This window comes from Herpailurus yagouaroundi, unplaced genomic scaffold, assembly GCF_014898765.1.
Source record: "Herpailurus yagouaroundi ecotype Mexico unplaced genomic scaffold, PumYag 159, whole genome shotgun sequence".
Lineage (NCBI taxonomy): Eukaryota > Metazoa > Chordata > Mammalia > Carnivora > Felidae > Herpailurus > Herpailurus yagouaroundi.
The window spans coordinates 51413167-51427172 of NW_024412400.1; the positions used below are offsets into that span (position 1 = coordinate 51413167).

General features: G+C 47.4%; 2 long non-coding RNA genes across 2 annotated transcripts; one reads left to right on the forward strand and one right to left on the reverse strand.

The window, feature by feature from the left end:
* The first annotated feature begins 289 nt into the window (after positions 1-289).
* LOC121033896 (uncharacterized) lies at positions 290-6004 on the forward strand. Its single transcript, XR_005792181.1, has 3 exons — positions 290-874; positions 4442-4680; positions 5793-6004. It is a non-coding gene; the product is annotated as an uncharacterized LOC121033896 (long non-coding RNA).
* A 2552-nt stretch (positions 6005-8556) lies between these two features.
* Positions 8557-12651, reverse strand: LOC121033897 (uncharacterized). The gene is made up of 2 exons (XR_005792182.1): positions 12423-12651; positions 8557-9803 (listed from the first exon to the last, which is right to left on the reverse strand). It is a non-coding gene; the product is annotated as an uncharacterized LOC121033897 (long non-coding RNA).
* Between the last annotated feature and the right edge of the window lie 1355 nt (positions 12652-14006).

A 14006-nucleotide genomic window follows, 5' to 3' on the forward strand; every position in this document is an offset into this window, starting at 1 on the left:
TAGGATTTGGTTTAGTGGAGTTTTTTTTGTTTTTTTTTTTTTTTTTTATGGGAAATCCTCTAGTTTTACATGTTGACAGTTGATTTAAAAAACAAACAAAACAGGGGCGCCTAGGGGGCTCAGTCGGTTAGCATCCGACTCTTGATTTTGGCTCAGGTCATGATCCCTTGGTTCGTGAGTTCGATCCCTGTGTCAGGCTCTGTGCTGACAGTGAGGAGCCTGCTTGGGATTCTCTCCCTCTCTCTCTCTCTCTCTCTCTCTCTCTCTCTCTCCCTTTCTCTCTTCCCCTCCCCTACTCTCTCTCTCTCTCTCTGAAAAAAAAATAAACTAAAAAAAAAAAGCAAAACACAAACAAAACAAAACTTGTTTAATACCCTGCAGGTGAAATAACACGTTTGTGAGCTGGTTTGCAATTTATAGGTTAGGCTTTCTGCTAGTTACAAAAATTCAAACACAGACTACAACGGGACCCCCTTTTTTTTGTCATTGTTCATGAAATGCACTTTTTATTAGAATGCATTAAAATTTTCCAAAATTCAGAACAAAGTTCTAAAGATATAAATGCTTAGGTATTTTTGTCACTACATTAATTTATCATATTAACATCGCCTTCTATTCCTAGGACGGTTTCCACAGGGCACGAAGCTGGAGGGTGTTATCTCTGTCACTGTTCACGAGGCAGCGGTGAGGTAGGCACCATTACTTCCACGGGTGCTCACAAGGACACTGAGGCTGGGAGAAGCCCAGTGACTAACTCAAACCCCATGACCATGTGCTGGCAGCCTAAAACCCAGCCAGGGCTTTCCAACTCTGACTGTGCTTTGCATTCAGTAAGCCCTGATTTTTAGTTTCCCCCACCAGTACGACTATACCGGTAAGTATTCTTCACTCCAGCCACATAATTTTTTCCCAAGTGAGCTCTGGTCATTAAGCAGAAAAGAAGTCATAAACACTGCTTGAAGCTAGCTTTCTTTTTAAGGGCCAATAAGGTAGAAAGTGATGTCTCTTCCCCTGGGGTGGGAGGACCTAAGAGTGAGTGGAAGGGGAAAACTGAATGTCCCACAAATGTTTGCAGCACTGGGGCATGCTCCAGGAAGGGGCCCTGTAGCTTTTCCAGATGGTGTCCAACTTCCTTGGAGCAGCCAAGGCCCATGCAGGTTTGACTCCAGACCTTGATCTTTATCCATACTGAATCATAACTTAGGCAACCTTCCTAGATCCGCAAAGCGATTTGTCCCCAATACCTTTGTTCAATCAGGACAATGTAACTCAGGCCGTTTTGCATCAGGAACTAGTCACTACCAACTAATTTGCTCTAATCCCTTGCTTATCAATCCTTATTAAAAGGGACTATTGGAGTTCCTGCAGGACAGGCCTCCACAGTTGTTACAACTTGGATCAGCCCTCAGATTCTAATTGGTTTCTTCTTAAAAGGCCCAAGCCCTTTTATCCTGTAATGAATGTTGCAAAACACTTTTGAACAAAATATAATCTTTTCATGAGGTAGTCATTACTTCATGCTAACCATTATATGTTAATATGTAGAGAGAATAAAATAAAGCAGAGGCATTTCTCCTGTTAAGAAGGCTTTCTGGGTAGTGTGAGAACCTTCCCATATAAGGTACTTCTCACCAGGTGGTATAAAGAGCATCCGGGCCTAGAGGCTGACCCATTTCATCACCTTTGCAACTGTTTGTGGGAGACAATGTGCAGAGAATGTTTATTATTGGAAGGAGCCCTGAAAGACAACATCAAGGGGAACCACAGTGCACATACGGAGTCGAGTGGCCTGGAATTTGATACCCAGCCTTGCACTAGTTCACGGTGTGGCTGGAGACAAGTCGAGCTCCTCATCTCTCAGACAAAATGACCCCTGGGGACAGGAAGGGCAAAGTGGAAAGGGCAAACAAGAATAACATCTACTAAGAACCCAATGAGCTGCCAGGTCGCATCGCTGGTATTCTTACATGAGGCCTCTCATGTAATGCTCACAATAGGACATCGGGATCCATGCCCCAGGCCACGTGACTTGTGGGTGGTGTGGCCAGAATCCAAAGCTGGATCTAGCAGACCCTAACATTGAGCTCTTTCCACAACTCAGTTCAGCACTTCTCAGACTCTGCCAATGAAGCATCTTCAGCAAGAGAAAAGACTGAAATACCTTGGATTTGTTTGTTCGGAGCTCCCACAACAAAGTACTACAAACTGAGTGGCTTCGACAATGGAAATGGATTGTCTCACAGTTCCGGAGGCCAGAAGTCTGAAATCAATGTGTTGACTCCATTGGTTCCTTATGAGCCTATGAGAAAGAATATATTCCAGGCCCCTTCCCCAGCTTCTGGGGTTTGCTGGCAATCTTTGGCACTCTGGCTTGTAAACACATCATCCGCATCTCTGCCTCCATCTTCACATGGCATTCTCCCTGTGTGCGTGTCTATGTCCAAATTTCCCCCTTTTTGTAAGGACCTACGCTACTCCAGTATGACCCCTCTAAACTAATTACACCTGCCATGACCCTCTTGTCCAAATTGGTTCACATTCTGAGGTAGTAGGGTTTAGGACTTCAACAAATTTGGTGGGGTTCAATTCAACCCATAACACTACCCACTGCAGGACCCTGATGGGATACCTAATGGCATCGGCCGTAGCATAACATGTCTTTGAAGTGTTGTGCATTACCTTTAAATTCATGAAACGGAGTGCTCTACTCCATTGTTACATCACTATTTAATACAAAAACATTTCCGAAAAGTCTGCGAGTAAAATTAGTGATCCACAAAGCTGCTCCATGTTGATCCTAGGGATCCAAGACCCCATTGCCGGGCCCCTATCCCACATTTTTTCGTGTCCTTAGAGGATATTCATACCAAGTATGGAAGGCCCCCAAAGCAGAGACACTTGTAAGGAGGCAAAGGCACATTTAACCTAAACAGACATGAAGACTGTTGACTTAGGGCTGAACAATTCACATGAAACCATGTGAATTAAATACACAGAGAAAATATGGAGCATCCCTGACCAAAACCAACGAGGAAGCAGACCAGTGTGGAAATGCTCACAGAGAGCCCTGTTGGAACTGCATGGCTGTTTTTCATTCTCTTCTCTTTCCTTTTTAAAGGAAATCAGCGTCATATAAGCACTGTTCATCCTGTTTCCCCAGCACAATGGCTTTTGAAGAACATGCTTTTGAAGTGCAGGTACCGTGGTGTTTGGGGACAAAGATGACGGTTGTGGCAGTAATAGGCTTCGTAACACACTGATCAGATTCATATTTTTCTATTACAGTAAATGTGCCTCTAGTAATAGAACTTACCAGCAACACTAACCATGGCCATGCTGTTCTTTTATTTCCAAAGAAATAACAGTTTCAAAAGTGACAAAGGACTCTGACAAAGGCCTCGCAATGGGAGCCAGAATGACTCAGTGGCAAGAAGGCCTTCTCGGTGTGGGTAGTTTATGGCCCCGCTTGGTTCATGACAGGAAAGCTGGTTGAGCCGATGCTTTTCCACACCCTGAGGGCCGGCCATCAGGCCTACAGGGGCTGGCTGCACTCTTACCCGAACTCGAGCCAGAGACAGCCTCTGATGGACAGAACTCAAAAGGCAGCACCAGGAACCTTGACAGCATGGAAAAAGAGACGGTGTTCTGCTTTCATCACTTGAAAACATGGAGGCCACAACGTTCCTTACTTTTTCCTCTCTGTTAGGGGAAATAACAAACTTTACAAAGGCATTCGCTGTCCACTTAGAAGAAATATCTGTCAAAGTTTGACACCAATCAAGGAGAAGACATCTCCAAAGAAGGGGTATCCTGCAGGGTATGGCCAGCCGACAAGCTTGGAGAACACGCCCAGTCTGGGTTATTGCTCAGGGCAGCCAGGAGCCTGGAGCTGCGTGTCTAGAAGTCCCTACCGATCACTGAGTTCTAGAAGCTACGCTAAGCAAGCACAGAATGCCAAGAGGCACTCTGGGAAGACTCAGTGTTAGCAAATGTGGGTGACAAGACCCCCAAGTAAATTGTGTGAGGATGGAAGAGGGGGATCCGAAAGGGAAGGAGGGCAGGGGAGTCTGAGGAACTAGAGCCTGCCGGGGCACTCAGCCCTCTTCGGCAAGAAAGCAGCTCTCTCAGGGCAGCAAGGGGCAATTCCCATCTCTGGGGAGATGAGCTTTTCTCAGAAGCCAGGCGATTTCATCAGGTTTTTCCACAGCCCAGAGAGAATATCTCATGAGATTGCCCCACTCCACCCCCTCTGTGCTAATGTCACATTTGCCAGACCTATTGCAGCTTCCTGGTCATCCTGGTAACTGGAGGCAATGCTGGGAAGGTGTCCACTCAGGACAGGCAACAGGCACTGGGCCTTAGGACACTGACATTTAAATGGAGCAGAAACTGTAAATGATTTCTAAAGATCATGCTGTCTCTCCATTCTCTCTCCTCTCAGATCCCCGCCTGCCAGCTCTCTCCCCAGCCAGCCCACAGGGGTCATCTCCTTGGCAGCTGAGGCAGACAGAAGGGGCCAGACACTCAGCCAGGGCCTGGAGCCCACTGGCCCCGGGGCCCCACGTGCACTCTGGACCACATCTCATGCTGCCCGCCCTGCATTCCAAACCCTGGTCACAGCTCCAGAAAGATGCACGTTTTAAAGCAGTACTATTGTCTGGCTTGTAAACCTAGTTTCTGGTAAGTTCAGTTTGTGTGAATTATTGCCCCAACAGCTTATTAATGCCAGGGAAGAGACAGAAATCTAGTTCATGGATGGGGGAAGTGGAGGAGCAGACCCCCAGGCACAGGGCCCCCCAGGCTCTGGGACAGCAGGTGGCCCTGCCACCTCCGACTAGCTGTCCCTCCTAACAGTTTCTCATGTGCCCCTCAAAGTTTTCTGAAAGCCACTGGAATTCCCCAAACAAGATGGGACTGAGCCACAGAAAGCAGGACTCAGCCCAGTGGTAATAGTGGGGGGGGGGGGGGAGGAAAAAAAAGGCCCTTGGGGGAAAAAGGGGACAAAGTGGTGAAGTAGTGTAAAATTTAAACGCATTTGGGAGACTCGCCCCAAAATGACTAGGGCAGAACATCACGCTGGTTACATTAAAAAACAGAAGCAAAAACAAACCCATAAAAACTGGGAAGAGAGGAAGAGCCCCTGGTTATGATGCTCATTCCCTTCCCTCCAGTCCTCATCCCACATAGTACTGGCTCCTAACCAGCGTGTTTGCTCCCCTCCCAAAGGGGACCTTTGACAAGCCCGGAGACACGTTCAGTGGCTGCACTGGGGGACGCTTGTGGGGCATCTTGAGGGTGGAGACGAGGCCTGCTGCTAACCAGCTTCCAGAACACACGCACCGCAGCCACCACGACTAAGTCGTCAGGCTCAAAGCATTCCGAGTGCCCCTGTTGAGAAACCTCGCCTGCAGAGAATGATTCTCTGGTCTCTCGGCAACCCACTTGCAGCCACACCATTCAAAACGTATGTGGGAGATTCATAACAAGGGAGGGTGCAGTAGTGACTGGGAACAAACACAAATTCCCAGACCGGTAACCGTGAGTTCTAAGAGGATCAACGATCAGCTGTAGTGAGTGATTCACTTTTCTGACCACCAGGAAAGAAGACCACCATCTCCAGAAGTCCCTCAAGAGTCCAGCCACTGGTGGTTTTATTGTCCAGTGATATAGGTCAAGGGGGTTCCATGGAACCTCGGTCCCCTAAGAGTTTACAGAATGAGACAGATAGCAAAGACAGGGCAGCTAGCTAGCTAGCTAGATTCTTTTTTTTTTTTTTTTTTTTTTAATTTTAGGGAGGGGGAGAGAGAGAGAGAGAATGAATCTCAAGCAGGCACCACACTGAATGTGACCTTGGGATCATGACCTGAGCAGAAATCAAGAGTCAGTTGTTCAACCAACTGAGCCACCCAGGCGCCCTGACCCAGCAGCCATTTAAAGGTTAGATGCACAAAGAGCAAAACTGAAATACAGGCCACACCAATGGTATATTATGGAACAGGCGGAAGCTGAGCATAATGCTGAGAAATGCTGGGGGGGGGGGGGGGGGGGGGGGGGGGAGATACAGTTATCATAGGTAAGTAAGGTGGCATCCAAAGGATGTAAGAGAAGGCGAGGAAAGCATCCATCACACCTCCCTTTCCTGGTACTTTCACTAAAACTCTCACCGTGTCCCATGCTTCGGGGCATGCAGACACAGAAGGCACCATCCCCGTGCTCCAAACACCTGCAGTCACATGAGAGTGATAGGAATTGTGCACAAATAAGCAAATGACGAAAATGTCATTTTGAGAGGCACAGCAGACACGTGCAACAATGTTCGGTGAAAGGGGTGATGCCTGCATGCGGCAGAACTCTCACGTGACCTGGGCCTTGGAGCATGCGCCCTGCGGGTGGGAGGTGAGTTTGCCCCGGGAGTCCAGAGTTACAGGGGGGTTAGGGGTCCTGCGGCCAAAATCTCTGTAAAGAGGGTTTGGGCTTAACGCGTTAGTCCTGGCTTGTCTTCTGGTCACTGAACAAAACCCCCTGTGCTTCATTTTTCTCTCTTTCCTATTTCCAAGCAAAAAGACCATACCTACTCTTATGAGGAATCTCAGGCTATGAGGAGCCCTGTGGAGCTTAATGGCGAAACTACCCACATTGGCGAGGTTCCAGGCAGATGCTAGTGGTTACAACCCACAGGCTATCAGGTGTTGTTTCCTCTCCGGTGCGTCTGCCTCACTCGGTAACAGTGACTCAGAAAACTACCCAGGCGAAAAGTCAGATGTTTTGAAGATGTACTAATAATTCAACAGCCCAAACGTTCTCCAGGACCAAATCTTTACCAGAGCTACTAACAAGTAGTCAGATGGACTGCCCTGTGCACTTTCTCCTCTGACAATGAACTCAGAGAGAGGTCAGCAGCCGGACACAGAAAGAGGAGAAGGGTCCTGAATACACACAGACAGTTTAATCACCCGTGAAGAAATCCAAGAGTTGACTGAAAGTGCTTTGTCAGGAAGAGTAGAGAGGCCCCTGCCCTCAGAGAAAGGCGAGGAAGGCTGGAGGTCGCCTGGGCAGCAGAGATGGTGGCAGACCAGAGAGGCCACGGTGGAGACACCAAGGGCCTGGTGAGAAGGTCAGTGGGAAGACTCAGAAACAGGAGGACAGGGAGAGCCAGCACTCTCCAAAGGACCTGGCAAACAAAAGTTCCCTAGAAAGAAGATCAAAATTTAGCTCAGTAGGAAGGGAAGACATTATTTTTAAAACCACCATATTTACTTAAGAGTATTCCTTCAAGTGTATGTCATTCCTGATTCCAGACTCCTCAGATTATTTGAAAGACTGGTTTATTCAGACTACATCAATGTCCCTTGCTTACATTTAAAAAATCAAGGTCAAGCTATGTTGATATGTGAAAGGGAATTTAGATGAATGAGGGCCAACTCCCAGGCTCTGGCCTTGTAATTACTTTCTTTGTAAGCCTGAATACCCAATCAGATGGATGCCTTCTCCACACTTTTTGTCACATTTATGGAATACCTTTAAACAATGGAATCTGGAAACTCCAGCAACATCTGTGTCCAAATATATCCAAGCCTGTTTATGTTTTTAATTGGAAATCCAACAATTTTAGATGAACTAATCCATGGTATCGTTGGAAGTGCATATTTTTTACGTAATTCTTGAGAGCAGTTTGCAAACCATTAAAGTAGCTCGGCATCATGCTTTATCTTCAAAAGATATCTCTCAACTGTGATTACTATCGGAATGAAATCAGGGGTAGCATTCAAAAAAGACTGCAGCATGAAAGGTTTGCAGAAGAATTCTGACTCCACTGGAAAACCATTGCTTTTAGGCCAGTTCTTCCATTCGCCTTGGCTCATGGTTGGTTTGTTCTCATTCCAATTAAAGATGCGACTCACTGAAGAGTCTTTAACTTCGTTAAAGCAAAGCTTTCTATTAAGGTTATCCGGCACTGGTGGGCTTCTAATCGGACATTCTCTGCAGGCAGGAGAATGCTACTTTGAAATCCTCCGGTTTTGTATGAAGCAACTCTCCTTTCTACACAGAGACTCTCATTGCTGTGGTCTGGCCTGGTGAAATGTGTATTCCTTTATGCTCAGTTTGGTTATTTTAGGCCCGTATCTATGGGCCCACTAATTTCTATGAGAGGATGATTTGTGTAGAAGGAAAGTTGTGTTTTTATTGAATCCTTGGTGATTAGAAAAAACTTAAACCAATTAAGGGTTCCCATCACCTGGAATTTCTTAGGAGGAAGTGACTTTCCAAGGCATGTGGGAATTATCAAGAAAATAATTTTCCCTTGAAATGGTGTGTTGGTACACAAGAGGAGGGCTGGGCAGGATATCAAGAGGAAGTGGTCGCTCGCACATGAGGAAATGAGTTGCTATTTTCAAGGCTAGATGAACAGGAGACCAGGGCACATTTTCCTCATTTACTCTTTCATTTTAAAAGGTGGTGGAATTCAGGTACACCTTGATTGTTCTGGATAATAAAGGATACATGAGACATGAATAGAAAAACGACAAATGGTCAGTAAAAGAAGTAAACCGGGGATCACTTTTTCTCCTGTTTATTAACATTCACACCAAGCTGTATATTTTGGTTACCATGGTCGCGTGGTATCTGATGTCACAAGCCACATCATATAAAATCACAGAGGCCACGGCAGGCAGGAAGAGAGGCCTGGCCTTGTTGTCTGAGTAATACAAACAGCCCAGTGTGTTGGACGTGAGCCTGGGAGTACTGCTGCCTGATGAGCCCAGCCTGGGAGCCGACTGGCCACCATCTCACCTCTTCTCCTGCCTCTGCCTGCCCCCTAGTGGACAGACGAGGGAAAGCGTGGGAGTCCACCTGGGGGTCTTTGTGGAGACTGAAATAATGGCTCCCTGAGAACCCGCCTCCCCCAGCCCTGTTCCCAGGCACTGTCTGTGGATTTCTTGGAGAATCAGAGCTCCGCCTGGATGCCCTGGAGTCTCCTTGGGATGAACACCTCCTCCATTTCTGTGTCATTTTCCAGGGGCCTTTGTCTACCTCTGCTCGCCCTGATTCTCAACTTGCAGTCACCTTCCCTTATGCAGTCCCCACAGGAAACATGCCTTTCTTAGAAAGGACAAATTGTTCATTCTTTGGGTCCTACAAGCTGTAGGGAGCCAACAGATTACTGTACTATGAAACATGTTCCCACTACAGGAGCCTCAGGTGCATCCCATATGTCCATACAGCCATTCATTTATTCATCAGAAACTTACTAGACTCCCGGCCCTGTGCCGGGCTCTGGAGACATGGAAGAAACCAAGCCAAGATTCCTGCCTGGAGGAACCCCCAGCCCAGGGAAGGGACAGCTCATCCATCAATTGCCATGGGATGAGGTCCATTCCACTAAGAAGGTATCAGCGCTGTGCTGTGGGAGCAAAGGCAGTAGGAAAGAGACATTTGGATTTGTCGTGGGTTTTTGCCACGGCACAGTTAGTCCAGCAACTGCTTTGTTCAAATGACTGAGGCAAATAAATGAGGCTGGCACAGGCCATCCTGATATCACACCCCTCTGGAGTACTCTGGCAGTGCTGGGTGTTTTCATCCCTGCCCAAGGCACAGTGATCTGACTGTCCCAGCCTATGTGGATGCTGCTGAAAGAGGCAGACACCACCAGGAGCTCCCTCACATGACGCACTGCCTGATTTTCCCACTGTGGCAGCCCTCGGCTGCTGCCCACACTCTGCTCAGCTTTGCTCACTTCAAGCTTCCCTTAATGTTTCTGAAGCCCCCATTTCCCACATCGCTGATTCACAGATATGGAGGACCTAAGAAGAAAAAAATGAAATAAAATAATTATCTCAAATGATTCAGGAGCCCTCCTGGACTCTGTGATCTCTGTGTTGACTTTCACTTTAAAAGCCTGAGAGCAATAATATTGTCATCTGTGTAGGCAAAGCTGGAAGGAAAACAGATTAATGTTCTTCTAAACTCCTGCCTCTTGGCAAAAATTAGTGTAGAGAAGACAAATTCTCAGCCCGGGCCTGACAGCCGAGGTGAAGGTAGCTGAAAAGAACCCAGAAGATGACAAGCTCCTGGGGTGAGGGCATCATGTTGTTCCCCTCTCTCTCTCCCTCTCTGTCTCTCTGTCTCTGTCTCTCTCTCTCTCTCTGGCAGTAAATATTTGTCGGAAGAATGGCTGCCGCCCTGAGTGAGTCCTGTCAAGCTGTCTGGGCTCTGGAAGAAACAGGAGTTGGGAAATGAAACCATTGGCAGGCCCTACGCTTGTCAGTTGAAGATTCAGGAATAAGGTGAAGGGACTTTACCTGCTACCAATGTGCTAGGAGAGATGCCCCTCAAGAAAGGGTGCAAACACCGGAGCCCCTAAGAAAGGGGGCCTGACAGGTCTCTGCCCAAGTCAGCCCTTCCCCCTTGGCAAAGGAGAGCTGGCACGAATGCCACCCCCTCTCACTTCCCCCCCACACCCCCAGAGGCAGAGCAGTGTGGCTGGAGGGCGCGGGGACCCACCTGAAATCTGTGGTTTTCCCTGAGGCTGTTTCGGCCTGGGGGGAAGGGGAGTTACACACAACTACAGATGTTGTGCACTCTGCAAATTTTATAATTAGTCTAAAGAAACTCCAACATCCTCTTTTAGGATGGTGTACATTCAAATTCTCTTCCTGTGCCCCAGCTTTAGGTTCCATTAAATGCCCATTTGCCCCGCATTTCCCCCATATACCACCCTCAGTAGCACTCGTAATTCATTTCTTCACTCAACACATACTAACTGAACGCCTGCCCTTTGCCGGGTCAGGCCAGCTACCAAAAATACGGTGTCAGCAAAAACAGACATGGTCCCTGCCCTCATGGAACTTCCACAATAGAAAAGGAGAAACCTTGATCAAATACCTACACGAATTAATGTGACATTGCAATGTGAGACTGTAATAAGGGGTTTGGTTTAATAAGAGATGTCAGGGAAATCTCTGAGGACATGATGAGTGAAATAAAATCTGAAGGAACAATAGGATTAATTAGGCCAGGTGGGTCCTGGGTCTCCCTGCGGTGGGATGGTGTCTGTGTCTTCAAAGCCATGAAAAGACTCAAGTGTGACCAGAGTACAGACAGCAAGGCGGGCAGGATACACCACAAGGCTGGGCTCAAGGCAGAGCTGGCCAGGGGAGGTGACGAAGTGTTTAAGCGGATGGGCAATGTGATCAAATATGCATTTCAAAATGCTGCTCTGTAGAGAAAAACTTGGAAAGGGTCCTAAGTGGATGTCATAAGACCAGTTAGGAAGCCATTACAGGTGAGTTCAAGACTAGGAGGAGAGCAATGAAGGAGAGAAAGGGGCAAAATTCTATTTAGGACCAACAATTGTCACAACGTGGTGATGGAACAGATAGGCTTACAGTCTATTCCACACGTGTACGATCTTCCAACAACCTCCCCAGCAATAAGCCCTCTCTTCATGGGCTAGATTACTCTCTGAGATACAAATACAACATTCTCTTTTTCAGGTTTGTCCCTATGGATGCCTTCATGATTTCTCTCTAGCTTTCTCTAAAAATGAAGTGGAGGAACGTCCGTGATGCCTGGAACATATCAATTCAAAGGTCATGAGTTGAAATGTGATAACAACTCAGATTACAGGATTGTCAACTTCCAAGCTCCCATGACCTTAACTGAAGGGCTGAAGGGTTGGGACGAGACCAAGAGGGCTTAACAACACTGTGAGCTGCCATAGCATTGGATGTGCTGAGTGCTCAAAATTCAGGTATTGTCCGATTAATCCACGTATTCTTTTACTACACACTTAGGGGATGCTATTATAAGATTCCCGCCTCAGCTAGGAATTCAGTTAACTACCAGATGCCCTCCTGCTGGGATCCTGGCTTCTACAAAACAGCCACTGGCCCATCTCAGGAGTGGTGTTTTATCACTATGCTATGCTAGGCACTAGGGACCGGAAGGTGAAGAAAAGTGTCCTTCCCCCTAGGAGTTGCAGCCTAGCAGGCCCATCAATCAGGATAGCACAGTGCGGTGTGCTACAGCACAGGCAGGGGCAAGGTGCCGTGTCCTCAAGGCAAGAGACAGGAGCTCTGCCTGACTGAATCAGGAAGGTTTTCCAGGAGGCACATCTAAGCCAGGTGTCAAGGGGTAAGCAAGAATTTATCTGGAGAAGAGGAGACTGGTTGTTTCGGGCAGAAAAAGTAGCTTATACAGAGTCACGAAGACACCTAAGAATAAGGTGTGACCAAAAAGTAATGGCCCACGGGTGATGGTGGGGCTATAGCAGGAGGTGAGACTGGAGACGGCACTGGTGGGTCACATAGGCCCTTCACTACCTGCTTTGGGTACTGGTGTTAGTATTAGAGGTTCTCTTCCTGCATGACAAATCACCCCAAAACTTAGGTGCTTAAAACAACAAACATGTATTCTCTCACCATTCCTGCGGGTCAGGAATCCAGGCATGGTTTAGCGGTCCTCTGACTCAAGGTCTCACAGGCTGCAATCCAGGTATCAGCCAGGGCCGCAGTTACCTCAAGGTTCGACTGGGGGAGGATCACCTTCCAGGCTCACTCGCCTGGCCGTCGGCCAATCTCAGGTCCTCGCTGGCTGCTTGCTAGAGACATCAGTTCCTTGCCACATGGGCCTCTCCATAGGGCAGCTCACAACTTGGCAGCTGGCAGAGAGAGAGAGAAAGAGAGAGAGAGACAGATGACAGAGACAGAGAGAGAAACAGGGAGAGAGGTCGAGAGAAAGACACGGTCTTTTTGTAATCTAATCTCAGAAATGACATCCCATCACTTTTGTTCATTCTGTTGAAAGAGACTCACCAGGTCCAGCCCACATGCCCACAGGTGAGGGGGTTTACACAGGGTGTGAATACTCGCAGGTGATGATCACTGGGGTCATTTTAGAGGCTGCCTACCACATACATGAGAGCTATTTAAGACACAATCCCAGCATCATCCCATTCTGCATAAATTATAGAGAGAGACATATAATTTCACTGCCTATGAGGTTGTTTTTGTTGATGGGTACACTCTGGTCCCGAAGAGCCCTGAAGAACAATGTGCTTCATTTCACATCTCTCCCTAAGGATTTTATACAACCCACTTCGCACTCACGCCGTTATTATTACGTGGATTCAGCCCAAAGCTGCCTGTGTGGGTAGAGAGAGGTGGGAAGGTGAGGAGGCAGAGAGAGGAAGTGATCGGGACCCCAGATTGAACAAGAAAAAGGTCACACGCCAACTGAAAATTAGAAATGAATCTGAGTGGAACTAAGTATCGTGGTTGACAGCTCACACACGCGGAGCCAACTTGCCACAGCTTGGCCGCGGACCTTGGTTTTCCCACACGCAACTGAAAATAACTAACATTCATCCTGAGGGAGTGCCACTAAAATAAGTAACTACTGGGAGCTATACCTCACTGTTCATTCAAGCTGGAAGCAGTCTGCAATTACTTGGCTGAAATTAGACACAAATTAAATTGCCACTTCCGGAACCCTTTTCTCCGGTACTATATTGCAAAACAGAAACTGCTTTTTGAACTCTGACGGTTTAGATTTTGTTTCCTTCCTTACAAATAAATGCGATATCCGACAGACTCTCCACAAGGGCAGATTACTGACACTAACCCCTCGGGAGACCTAATCTTTTCAGAAGCCTGGTTTTCTGAGTTGCAGACCTGGGTTTAATTGTTATGGACAGAGTGACAGGCTGGTAAAAGGGACTAGAGAGGAGAGCAACTTGCCCACATTTGAAGTAGAGCGCATGGTGGAGGAGAGGGGGCTAGCAGAGAATTTTGCCCTGAGATATATGTGGATGGCTTTGCTCCCAGTTTTTTTGGTCATCTGAAAGCTCTCAGGTCTGCATCCATCTAATTTTTTTTTTTAATTTTTTCAATCTTCGTGTTTGAGAGAGAGACAGAATGTGAGCAGGGGAGGAGCAGAGAGAGAAGGAGACACAGAAACCGAAGCAAGCTCCAGGCTCTGAGCTGTCAGCACACAGCTGGACACAG